Source organism: Xyrauchen texanus, chromosome 22 (assembly GCF_025860055.1).
Source record: "Xyrauchen texanus isolate HMW12.3.18 chromosome 22, RBS_HiC_50CHRs, whole genome shotgun sequence".
Lineage (NCBI taxonomy): Eukaryota > Metazoa > Chordata > Actinopteri > Cypriniformes > Catostomidae > Xyrauchen > Xyrauchen texanus.
In genome coordinates this window covers 3,851,591-3,863,273 of record NC_068297.1, presented here as the reverse complement: position 1 = coordinate 3,863,273, position 11,683 = coordinate 3,851,591, and positions in this window count along the sequence as shown.

The window sequence follows — 11,683 nt, the reverse complement described above, 5'->3', positions numbered from 1 at the left end:
CTTCCTATGCTGCAAAAGCAAAACAGTTCCCCAACAAGGACAAAGTTGTCAACTACATATGAATCATTATAACTACAACATAATCTAGGCTACATAAAATAATGTAAAAAAAAAAAAAGAAAAGAAAAGAAAAACAGTCCGAATAGTTATCTGGATTGGTTCAAACCACCTAGATATTGCTTAAGAAATGTCATCTTTATCTGTGATCTGAAACCTATGAAAGAAGCCACATAGACCAAGGAGTTCCCTTTGAAGGAGATACAGTATCTGCGAATCCAACATAATAATTGCATAATAACTGCACAAATTTGAGGAGGTTGGTCCAAACCACCATCTGAAGTCTAAAGATCTCAAACAGACCCATATAAAAGCAAGCCTGTTGTATAAAAACAAAAGGAGCCTATAGTGGAATTTTTTGGCAAAATATGTGGCTCAGATCTGATACTGCACACACCTAAAAGTCCACCATGCCTTCAGTAAAATATGGTGGTATATCGTGCAATGATGCTGGTTTCATCAACAGACTTTGGACATCCTGTTACAATGTACTGAAGGACAGAAGATGCTAACTTTAGGAAACTTATGGTAGAAAGTTCTTTCAGTAAACCCAAACATAAGGTCAAATAAACATTGGTGTGGCTCTAGAACAAAAAAGGGGAATGTCTTACAATTGTGTGCACAGCACTATTTGCATGGCACAAGGATGTAGGATTTGTAATTCATTAAAATGAGAAAATCCATTTAAGGGATAACTCACCTAAATATGTAAACTCTGTCATTGTGAACTCACCCTTGTGTTCCAAACATGTGACTTTCTTTCTTCTTTGGAAAAAAAGCCTTAGTCTCTATTCACTTTCATTGTCTAACAACCTCTTTTGAAGGAAACTCATGTGGGTTTGGAACTACATGAGGGTGAGTAAATTGTGAGACATAGCAAGGCAATGTATTTCTTATATTTTAAAATGTTCCTGCACTGTCAAGGTTTTAAGGGTACTGTGTCATATACACTGCTCTATGTGAAGGTACAAGTTATTATTGGCAACATGCTAAATTTAAGACTGGAAAATAATCATGGGTCATATTGTCAAGATATGACCTCAAAGTAAATGGTCTGCACTTATACAGCGTCTTTTTAACCTTAGTGGTATTCAAAGCACTTTACACTGTGACTCATTCACACATTCACACACCAATGACGGCAGAGCTGCCATGCAAAGCCCTAGCCTGCCATTGGGAGCAACTTAGGTCAGTGTCTTGCCAAAAGACACTTCGGCACGTGGAGTCATGTAGGCCGGGAATCAAACCGCCAACCCTGCGATTAGTGGCTGACCCACTCTACCACCTGATCCACAGCCGCCCCCAAAATACCAAACAAAAGTACCAAAATGGGTATGCAATCAATAGCTATACAGATACAAATGACTTGACTTGATATTAGCAGTTAAAATAATATTGTAGATTTTTGGACTCTATGGCATTTTGGGCATGTGCCAGCAACTTTATCAGGGGAAAAAGAATAAAGCATGGGTACAGGGTGAATTCAAATCAACTGACTGCTCAAATGTTATTCTGAGGAGGAACAGCCTTCATCGTAATGAAATTTGACATTAAACAAGGCCATGTGAGCTCAGCATCACAAGCGTGGTAAACAAGACCACACAAAATGCTCTGTAATGGTTCTTTTATACTCTGTGTCTGTCTCTCCAAGTATCTCTCTGGTTATCCAATGTTGATCTGAAAGCATGTTATTTGCTTGCTTGAAAAAAGCATGACCTTTCAATGTATCAGAACATAAAAAACAAATTAAAAAAAGATCTATAAAAAAAAAAACTGTTTACGTGAAATGTTAAAACCTTTAAAGGGATACTTGCCCAAAAAGGAAAATTCTGCAAAACATTTTTCAGCCTCATGTTTCTCTAAATCTGATTTCTTTCTTCCGTGGCACACAAAAGGAGATACTTCCCAGAATTTCCAAACTATTCATTACCATTCAAATAAGTAGACAGTGACCAAACGTTGTCAAGCTCCAGAAAAGGACAAAAAAGAAGTCCATAAGTCTCTTCTGAAGTCATACAATGAGGCTGATCTCATGAAAATTACATGATTCTGGTGACATTTTTGCAAAATTATATTACGTGGTTCCTTACATGTATCGCGGCAGTTCTACGGTGAAGCATCTGCTGTGTGGCGCTGAAAGTGAGTTAAATGTTTAGCCAAACAAAGAAGAGGTTTTAAAGGTTAATTCTCTATCGAGTTTTAAATCAACTATCCCTACAGTAAACCTTAAACCTAACCGATAGTGTAATAAAAAGCAAATGTGACATGAAATATGCATTATTTTGTGGTGCTTCTATGACACTTTCAGCTTACTTGCATGCTCTTCAGGACTCATACTACGGTTCTTTGCATCGCAAGTGCAACGCTCTATCAGTTACTATTATTTGATCAAGCTCGAACAAGTTTGTAAATGTAATCGTGTAATCAAACATTCAATTGTATCACCTTACAGGTCATACGCTATAGCAAAAGGTGTCATAAGATAGCATTGTGTGAGGAACAGGGTAAAACATAAGTGTTTATGAACTGTTAATCTGCCGTTTTACTTGTGAAATTTAAGTCTTTAATCACAGAAAAACTACCCATCCACCGTAGCTCTTCAATCTCATTCACACTTGAACACCTGGCATGTCAAAACAGACAGATCTTACAGTGAAACCGGAAATGGTAGGTTGACTTTTCTTTGGCTAAAATCGGTCTGTGCTTACTGAAATGGGAAACACTGCCCCCAGTGGACAAAGCGGTGAGTGTTGTTGGGTATTTGAGCATGTGTGTGCTCCATTTTCTGGGTGTAATGTCCACAGGGGGCACCAAAAGCAGTTGTGAAGGAAGTTATTTTCACCCGCACAGGATGTAATAAATGAAAGAGGAATGCATATTTTATTAACTGTACCCTCCAACCCAAACCCCAAACCTAAACATAACCATCAGTGGAGTAAAAATGTTATGTTAGAGAGAAAAATGCAACCTCAGAATCACACTCGTCACTGATAATGTGAACACAGTTGCTTCATGATATCAATACAGGACTCAGATTTGGGTCTCCCAAGCCTGAGTTTGGGACGGGACAACCTGTTTCACGAAAAATAGCAGACTATTATAATATACACTTCAGCTGTAACCATTCAGTCTGATAATGTTATAAACATCAACACAATGGCTATAAAGACTGAACTTGGAGATCAGGACATTGTGTGAAACAGGAAACAAACACAGCAGTGCTGGAATGATGTGTTCCTGCAAACACAATTATTGGTGGATAGATGCTTGTATCAATGTTAGGTCAAGGTCAACAGGCAGTTTTGCTGAGAAATTGTTGAACCCAAATCTCACAGGAAACTTGTACTTCTTTCCACATTACATGTGTATTCCCCTGCAAAGACACACAAATCAAATGGTGAAGAGTGGAAAGACAGGAAGTGACAGTTCTACAAGATGTTCAATCACCTTTTGACTTTTTATTGCACTCCAAATTCACTTATTTTAAACAAAAGTCAAAATCCGTACAAAAATAAACAATCAAGCATAATTGAATCACTGTAAGCTTTGGATGTTATCTGATATACAGGATTAATCTGGAAAAATATGGCAGTGTTATCTATGAACAGAGCAATTGAGCTATTCTGTGAATCTTTAACAGCAACCATGTCCTTATACTTTGAAAATTGTGCATGCAAATGTAACCATCACTGCTAATTCTTAAGTTTTAGAAATGTTTCAAAACTCCTACTAATTACACTTCCTTTGAAAATATATATATTTTTTACCTTTGCTGGGACATTTCTAGATGTGGTTTTATGTGTGAAATAACAACAAATCATCATTGATTTGTTCCTATATGAAGCAAAAATCACAGTCATAACAAAAGTCAGTTGTCGAGCAAAGAGAGATCTGTAACTCATGACAAACATGAACGATAATGTAATAAAAAGGCCCTGAAACACAGGAACGACTTTGGGTACTCTCATATGGAGTTAACAGGATCAGTTAGTAATTTAAGTCACAACTCGCAACTTGGCTAACAAAAATCAGCTGATGTTTTCTTCAGACATTATGCAGTTTGAAGTCCCTGGAAACAGGATAAACGATGTGACGGGAATAGACCACTGGCATGAAGGTACCTCTCAAAGTTATGGCTTGTTTGTCCATGAAACCTTGTTTTGCATCTAAATCTCAGAATGCAGCCAAAGATTTAAAGGGATAGTTCAACCAAAAATGTAAAAATTTACTCACGCTCATGTTGTTTCAAACCCAAATGACTTTCTTTTTTTCTCTGTGGAAATGTTAGACAAAATGGCATAGAAAAAAACAGTTAACATAACCTCAACGCCAACATTTACTTTCTATGTATGGAAAAAAAGATGCAATGAAAGTGAATGGTGAATGAGGTTAACATTCTCCACATTACTGGGAACAACATGAGGATGAGTAAATTATGACTGATGATTTTTCATATCAAAACTTTCCCTTGAAAGTCAGTCAATGAAAAGCTATTGAACATTTCCACCGTTATTGCCCATGACAAAAGATACAGTTCATCTATCTTCATTATATACTGTTGTTGACCCTTGCTTAAATGCACTGTATGCTAGTGTGGTTTTATTGTGTTTGCTTGTTTACCCAACAGCTACAGTTCAAATTATGATATTTAAATTTTAGTTTGGAGGATATAACTCACTAGGTGTTTGGAACATACAAAACTACTGCTTGATTTGTACTTTTGACTTTCGAGATATAGTTGCATAACTACTAGCCCCAGTCTCCTCTTTTTGGCTTTTGTAAAGGTTATTTGAGACCTGGGGAAAAATGTTTCCAGCTTGCAGGATGTTTGATTAATTAAATTGTGTGTTGCGTTTCTTTGCTCTGTAATGGTATGTGAATTTCTGCTAACCACTGATTCAACGCAAGGCTGAGAAGCACCTTTACCAAATTAATATTACAGTATGTGATATTTGATAGAAGTCTTTTTCATATGGGCACAAAATCACATTTATGTGGCAACTAAATTAACTAGTTTTATTTCAAAAATTGTATTTGGAATATCTGAATTAACCTTGTTACAGTCATTTACGTAAACAAAAGTCCTTTTCAAGTGTCAGATCAAGTAGAAAGAGCTCCTTTTGTGCATCAAACTGCATTTCCACTTTTTACAGTAGGCCTATGTATAAAAGTTATGAGCACATGCCCTGAAACAGATAAAGGGCCTTATTTGATAAGCAGAACAAATTTGTGTGTAAATCGCCTTGTTCGATTTAAAGGGATAATGTATGTGACAATACAGTGCTCATTTTCCATCAATAAAGTCTATAATAAATATACTGTGGCCCCAAATAGCATTTGAACACTTAAAGGGATAGTTCCCCAGAAATGAAAATGTTCTCATCATTTAGTGATGGTGGCGTAGTGGGCTAAAGCACATAAGCGAAAGCAGATAACTGTTAATCAGAAGGTTGCTGGTTCGATCCCCACAGCCACCACCATTGTGTCCTTGAGCAAGCCACTTAACTCCAGGTTGCTCCGGGGGGATTGTCCCTGTAATAAGTGCACTGTAAGTCGCTTTGGATAAAAGCATCTGCCAAATGCATAAATGTAAATGTAAAAATGTACCCTCGTTCCATAGATGTGTGTGACTTTTTTCTTCTACTGAACACAAACAAAGATTTTTAAAAGAATATTTCATCTCTGTAGGTCCATACAATGCAAGTGAATTGTGGCCTGAACTCTGAAGGTCCAAATATCACATAAAGGCACCTTAAAATTAATCCACAGAAGGGGGACATGGTTTAATCCATGTCCTCTGAAGTTATCCGATCGTTTTTGGGTGAGAACTCCTATGCAGTCTCTAGGCACGATCATGATTTCAAGCTCAATTACACTTCCTAGTGCTCGACGCATGCATAGAGTGCTAGATAGTACTACAGAAAGTGTAATCTAACTTAAACTCATGATCGCCAAGGAGACTGCAGTCAAAATGTATACTGAAAAGGAATAACATTTGGTCTGTTCTCGCCCAAAACCAATTGGATCGCTTCAGAAGACATTGATTTATCTACTGGAGTCATACAGATTACTTTTATGATGCCTTTTTGTGATATTTGGACCTCCTGAGTTCTGGCCACCATTCACTTGCATTGTGTGGACCTACAGAGCTGAGATATTCTCCTAAAAATCTGTATTTGTGTTCAGCTGAAGAAAGAAATTCATACACATCTGGGATGGCATGAGGGTGAGTAAATGATGAGAAAATGTTTTGGGTGAACTATTCCTTTGAGCCACACATAAAAAAACATGAATGACTTTGCATTATATTACATATCAAAATTGGAATTTATGTTAAAGAAGCCCAAACATGCTTTTTAAGCAAAAGAAGAACATTTTCAGTTTTCATATTGTCAAACAAAAGTCAGAAAGTATTTTGGACACTTTTTTTTTTACGATAGAAATACCACAATGTAATTAGTCTAATTAACGTATCCAATTAGCTAAAGCACAGGACTGATAAAGTGTTTAATAATATGTTTGATTAACTAATAACAAATAAAAAATGTAAATGTGCCTGCCCGTGCAAAACTGGTCGACACAATGTTCCTAAAAATGTATTGGTTCCTATGTGTATGGCCCCTTTTTAATGCAACTCTATGGGCCTTTTCTGTTAGACGAAAAAGTCGGAATATTTAGTAATACAGTACTGGCCTATTATTTTCCATCCATTTCTAGCTTTTTGACATGTTTGAAGATCACTCTTTAATCATTAATTTAAATCATTAACACCTCTCCTGTCGTTAAATCCAAGAGTTTATTATAAATTGTATATATATATATATATATATATATTGTATTGCTGGTCCCTTTCTAAGTAATTTAATATACTAATGTAACGGAAAAAAATATATACATTTTGACCATTTCTTAATTGGAGTGACTATTTGCACCCCTGTGTCAATAGCATCTGCCGTAATTCATTTGGGAAACACCCTCTCTGTGTTTGCACAGCATGTCATAGTTTTCTGTGCAGAACACAACCTCTCTTTTCTCACATGGTAGAAGATTGTAGGCAGAAGGATGTAATTCAGTTAGACAGTCTATCATGGACACAGTGTACAATAACAGTAACCTTGTGCAATTTCATTATTCATATTATCAAAATGACATGTGTTGTTATAGGAAAGATGCCAGGGCAAAAACAGCATCAGATTTGTAGGTATTATCGTCAGCTAATATATGTAATGAAACATCAGTGAAGTGCATAATAAACAGTGTCATAAATACAGTGTTTTTAAAGATATATTCCAGGTTCAATACAAGTTAAGCTCAATCTGTAAACATTACAATACTCACTGTTTCAAAATTATAGCCACAAGACATAAACAATATGCTTGATTTTAGTGTAAAAACATTGCTTGCTAAACTTTTCTGTGTAAAATGATATACAATTTTACAACTTCGTTGTCATGACGATATGACGACATCAAATCTGTAATCCTGCAAAAACAACGATTTAAACAACTTTACAGCTCATATAATACACACGTTTTAAAAGAAGAATTAAAGGTGGACTAAAGGTTCTTGGAATTACACTGACCCCTAGTGGAGTGGATGCAATATCATTCAAAATGAATAGTTTTTAGTTAAGCCATGATTAATTTAATCATTCAGTGGAAGCAGGACCGAACTGGTAATCTGGCATACCGGGCATTTTCCCGGTGGGCCGACACACTTTGGGGCCGATCAGGGGCGGACTGGCTATCGGGAGAACCGAGCAGGCCAGTGGGTCGACCGCAAAATGGGCCGAATGGGCCGCGATAAGCTAAAATGAGCCGTGGTGTTATGAAGAACGGACCACAAAACGGCGCCGTGATATGCAGAAAAGGACAGCAACATTTGGGCCAGTTGCTATGTAAAATCGCAGGCCGATATCTCTTCCCAGTCCAGCCCTGAATGGAAGTATCCAATAACATGCAGTTACTGAGATTAAGTGAGCAGTATTCAGCTGGTCGTGTGATCTTAATGTGGTGACCCCCATGAGGGGACCCTCTCCGTGTAAATAAAACAGCTTTTATAAGGTTACTGATATGACTGACGTCTTCGTCTCATCTAAGTGCCTGTGATTTTTTTTTACATATGTTTCTAAATTGCAATTCATTTCTTGAGAAGTAAAACTTTTTTTTAATGAGGAAAAAAATATTGAGTGCACCTTTAATGTAAGTGCTTTTATAAAATTAGATGCTTTACATTTCTTCCTTTAAACCCTACAAAAATTGGCCCCATTCACTTCCATTGTAAGTGCCTCACTGTAACACAGATATTTCTCTTTTTCTATGAAAGGAAGGGACGAGTCAAAATGTATTTTGGTGGCAATAAACATAATGCCACAAATGCTGTCAATTAAGCTTAACTTATATATACATTTATTGGAAATTTGGAGAGACAAAATGTACCTGGCAACTGTAGGGTCACGAAATTCATTTTTTGTGGACCATGGCTGTAGTACAGGGTCTGGAAACCTTAAGAGTCATCTGACAAGAACATAAGCCCTTATTTTCAAATAGCAAGACAAAACCTGTTCACAGTTTTTCCTCTTGCACTCATGGATTATATTAACTTTTGAAATATTGCCGTCTCACAAACTTATAAAAAAGGTTAGAAGAATTAAGAAACAAACAAAGAAAAAACTATTCAGCCATTAAATCCGTACAAGTAGATTTTCAGTGTATTTGATATATCAAGAAGGAAGTGTACACATATAGATAGAAGAAAGAGCAAAACCAGCACAATTCTGAACTGGCCTCATATGACAAGACGAGAAACTCTAGAAGAGCCAACAATATCTCTGCACTGTCACGCCAGTGTACAGACCCTGAGAAAATATTCTGATCAGTGTCATCTGACTACATTAGAGGTAATCATATTTTAATTACAACATTAGTTTGCATGTTTTAATTAGGCGTTGTCTCATGTGATCTCTCTGCTGTGTTTAATCAGTTTGATATGCGTTGTAAAATCAGTTCCAGACTTCAACATCAAAATTGTAGTTTGACAAACTACCACAAAATTACCAGTTAAATCAAGTAATAGGCCTACCAGTCATTTTTGGTATCATTATTAACCCGCTTTGTTTCACTGATGTCTGTTCCAATAAATTTGACACCATTTTAAGAGCAATTTTAACAGTTTCACAGGGTAACATCTTTAAGGGTTTCCCATGTTAACGTGGGGCATTGGTTTGAATGGGAACTGGCGATTACACTTGTCAAGAGCAGTAAATCACAAGTGGAATTCTTTTATATATAACACTAAAGCATCATAGGCTGACGTCTTCCCATTCAAACCAATGTCCCATTACAACATGGGAAACCCGACTGTGGCAGGGCGGAGGGCTTATCCGGGTTGTGATTATACACACCCGGTCCCTTAGCAGGCTAATTAAGCCTCCGAGAGGGATAAAGGCCGATGGCAGACGTTGGTGCGACGAGAGAGAGATAGTTTACGGACATGTCCGTCATGTGTGTGTGTGTGTGTTTGTCTTTTGCTTCAGTTTTATATTAAAGTATTATTTATATTATCAAGCCGGTTCTCGCCTCCTTTCCATTGAACTACGTTACACTGGTGCCGAAACCCGGGAAGGAGGAGGGATGCCCGTCGTGGATCCCCCGGTGGATGGCAGCGGTGCACCTCTGTGTACGGCAATGTCGAGGACTCCACGACGGGCACCCCTCCTCCTTGTACAATGTACAAATGACTAAAATGAATATAATATAACAAGGCATATTAAAAGATTAAAAGATTGACTAAATTTGAAGGAGATTTCCATAAAAAAAATATACAAAAAACAATAAAACAGCAAATAACCTTAACACATTAACATAATACAAACAAACCCTTTGGTCAGCCAAAGGAATTGAGGCACAGAATATGGTGGAAAACGCAAACCAACATTGAGAACAAACAAAGTCTGTTTCTGTATCATGTTTAAGCAACATTATTTGGACAAGCACAAATTTACAGCAACAATGAAAACTCTCTCAGAACCTGAAGTAGGGAAAGAACCACAGTACAAAGAGGAAACCCACTCCTCTGGTCAGCCTAAGATAGCTTAAGCTCCTATAAAGCACAGGAAACAGAAATTTGCCATCATTTTCAAAAACACAAAATGGGTCTCCATAAGCCAATTTCAAGACTTCATGAGCAAACTGCTATAAATGGAGGCGAATTCAAAAATCAGGGAATGTTTTATGTTTTTGGAAGGGTCACAAACTGCTGAGAACTCACTAGGCCAACTTTTTGCTCCACTGCCATCATGTGGTGTGTGTGCTGCATAGACTGAAAGGCTGTTTCCATTTAAATTGAGCATGTTTCTTAGACAAACATCTAGATTGCGTAAAGTGTGGGGGCACCTGCATACAAACCTTGTTAGATTGTGTTGCTTTGTGTGGCAGTTGTGGTTGTCAGCATCTTTTGGCTGTTCCACTTCTTCATTTTCACTCACATGATTGCTGTGAATCATCTGCTTTACATCTTTCTAAAAATAAAAAAAGCAGCTTTAGAACACATTACTGCATTATTTTAGCATTGGCACATTTTCCCTCAAGCACAAGATATGGGAGCTGCTGGCTCCGTGTGTATCCTATGGGTCACCTGTGGCCAGGAGTTGCTTGCACCAGACTTCTTGTTACTAAAGAAACTGTCAAAGCATTCAGAATTAATGTGTAGATTAAGGAATCCAATAATGCGTATGTCTTAGTGGTTGACTGCAATCAAAGCAGACTACATACCAAAGTATAATTGTCCAAAGGCTTGTCAGTAAAGAATGGGGCTACAGTTCACAGCCCTAACATGGCTGTGAACTGTAATAATAATTTTTTTTTTTTGTCAATGATAAGTGCTTTGGTAAAGACAGTGAAAAAAAAGAAAAAGAAAAAAAAAATAGATAAAAAACAAAACACATTTAAATTTCATTCCTATCAAATTTAATTATCTCAGACAAAACAATAATAATAATAAAAAACCTAAATATTTTAATTTTAATTTGTAAGACAATTACACAGTTCAATTTGATGGCATTTTGTTATTAAATTGAAGTGCGAATATCTTAAAAATAGGCAAAAAAAAAAAAAAAAAAAAAAATTTGTGCAGAATTAGACTGGAATTAATATATAAAATATAATATATAAAATGCTATCATGAGAACAAGCGAGATTATTTGCAGTTTACACATTGCCAAAGACCTCAGACTTCCCATATACTGTCAACCAAATGACATTTGCTCAACCTTAAAATATTTTAATCTAAACATAGCTGGCCTAAATGTTTATATGAATGGCCCATGAGTCTTTAATGGATTATTTATGATGAATTTGACCACTGTTCATTAATGTTAAAAAAGTACTTTTTTTTTTTTTTTTAGTAAAAAAACAGTAAAGATAGCCTCATAAAATATAGTTTAGAAAATATTCTTTGCATAGATACTACAGTAATGACAAAAGTATTCTGAAAGCTTTACAATCTGAAGATCCCATATTGATTTTGGCTGCAGATGTGTTTACAGTGGTAACCCTTTGCAAGAGATCTCTTCCTTTTAATCGGTTAACTTTCTTGTAGCGACTTGTCGGAAACTCCCACCAGTCAT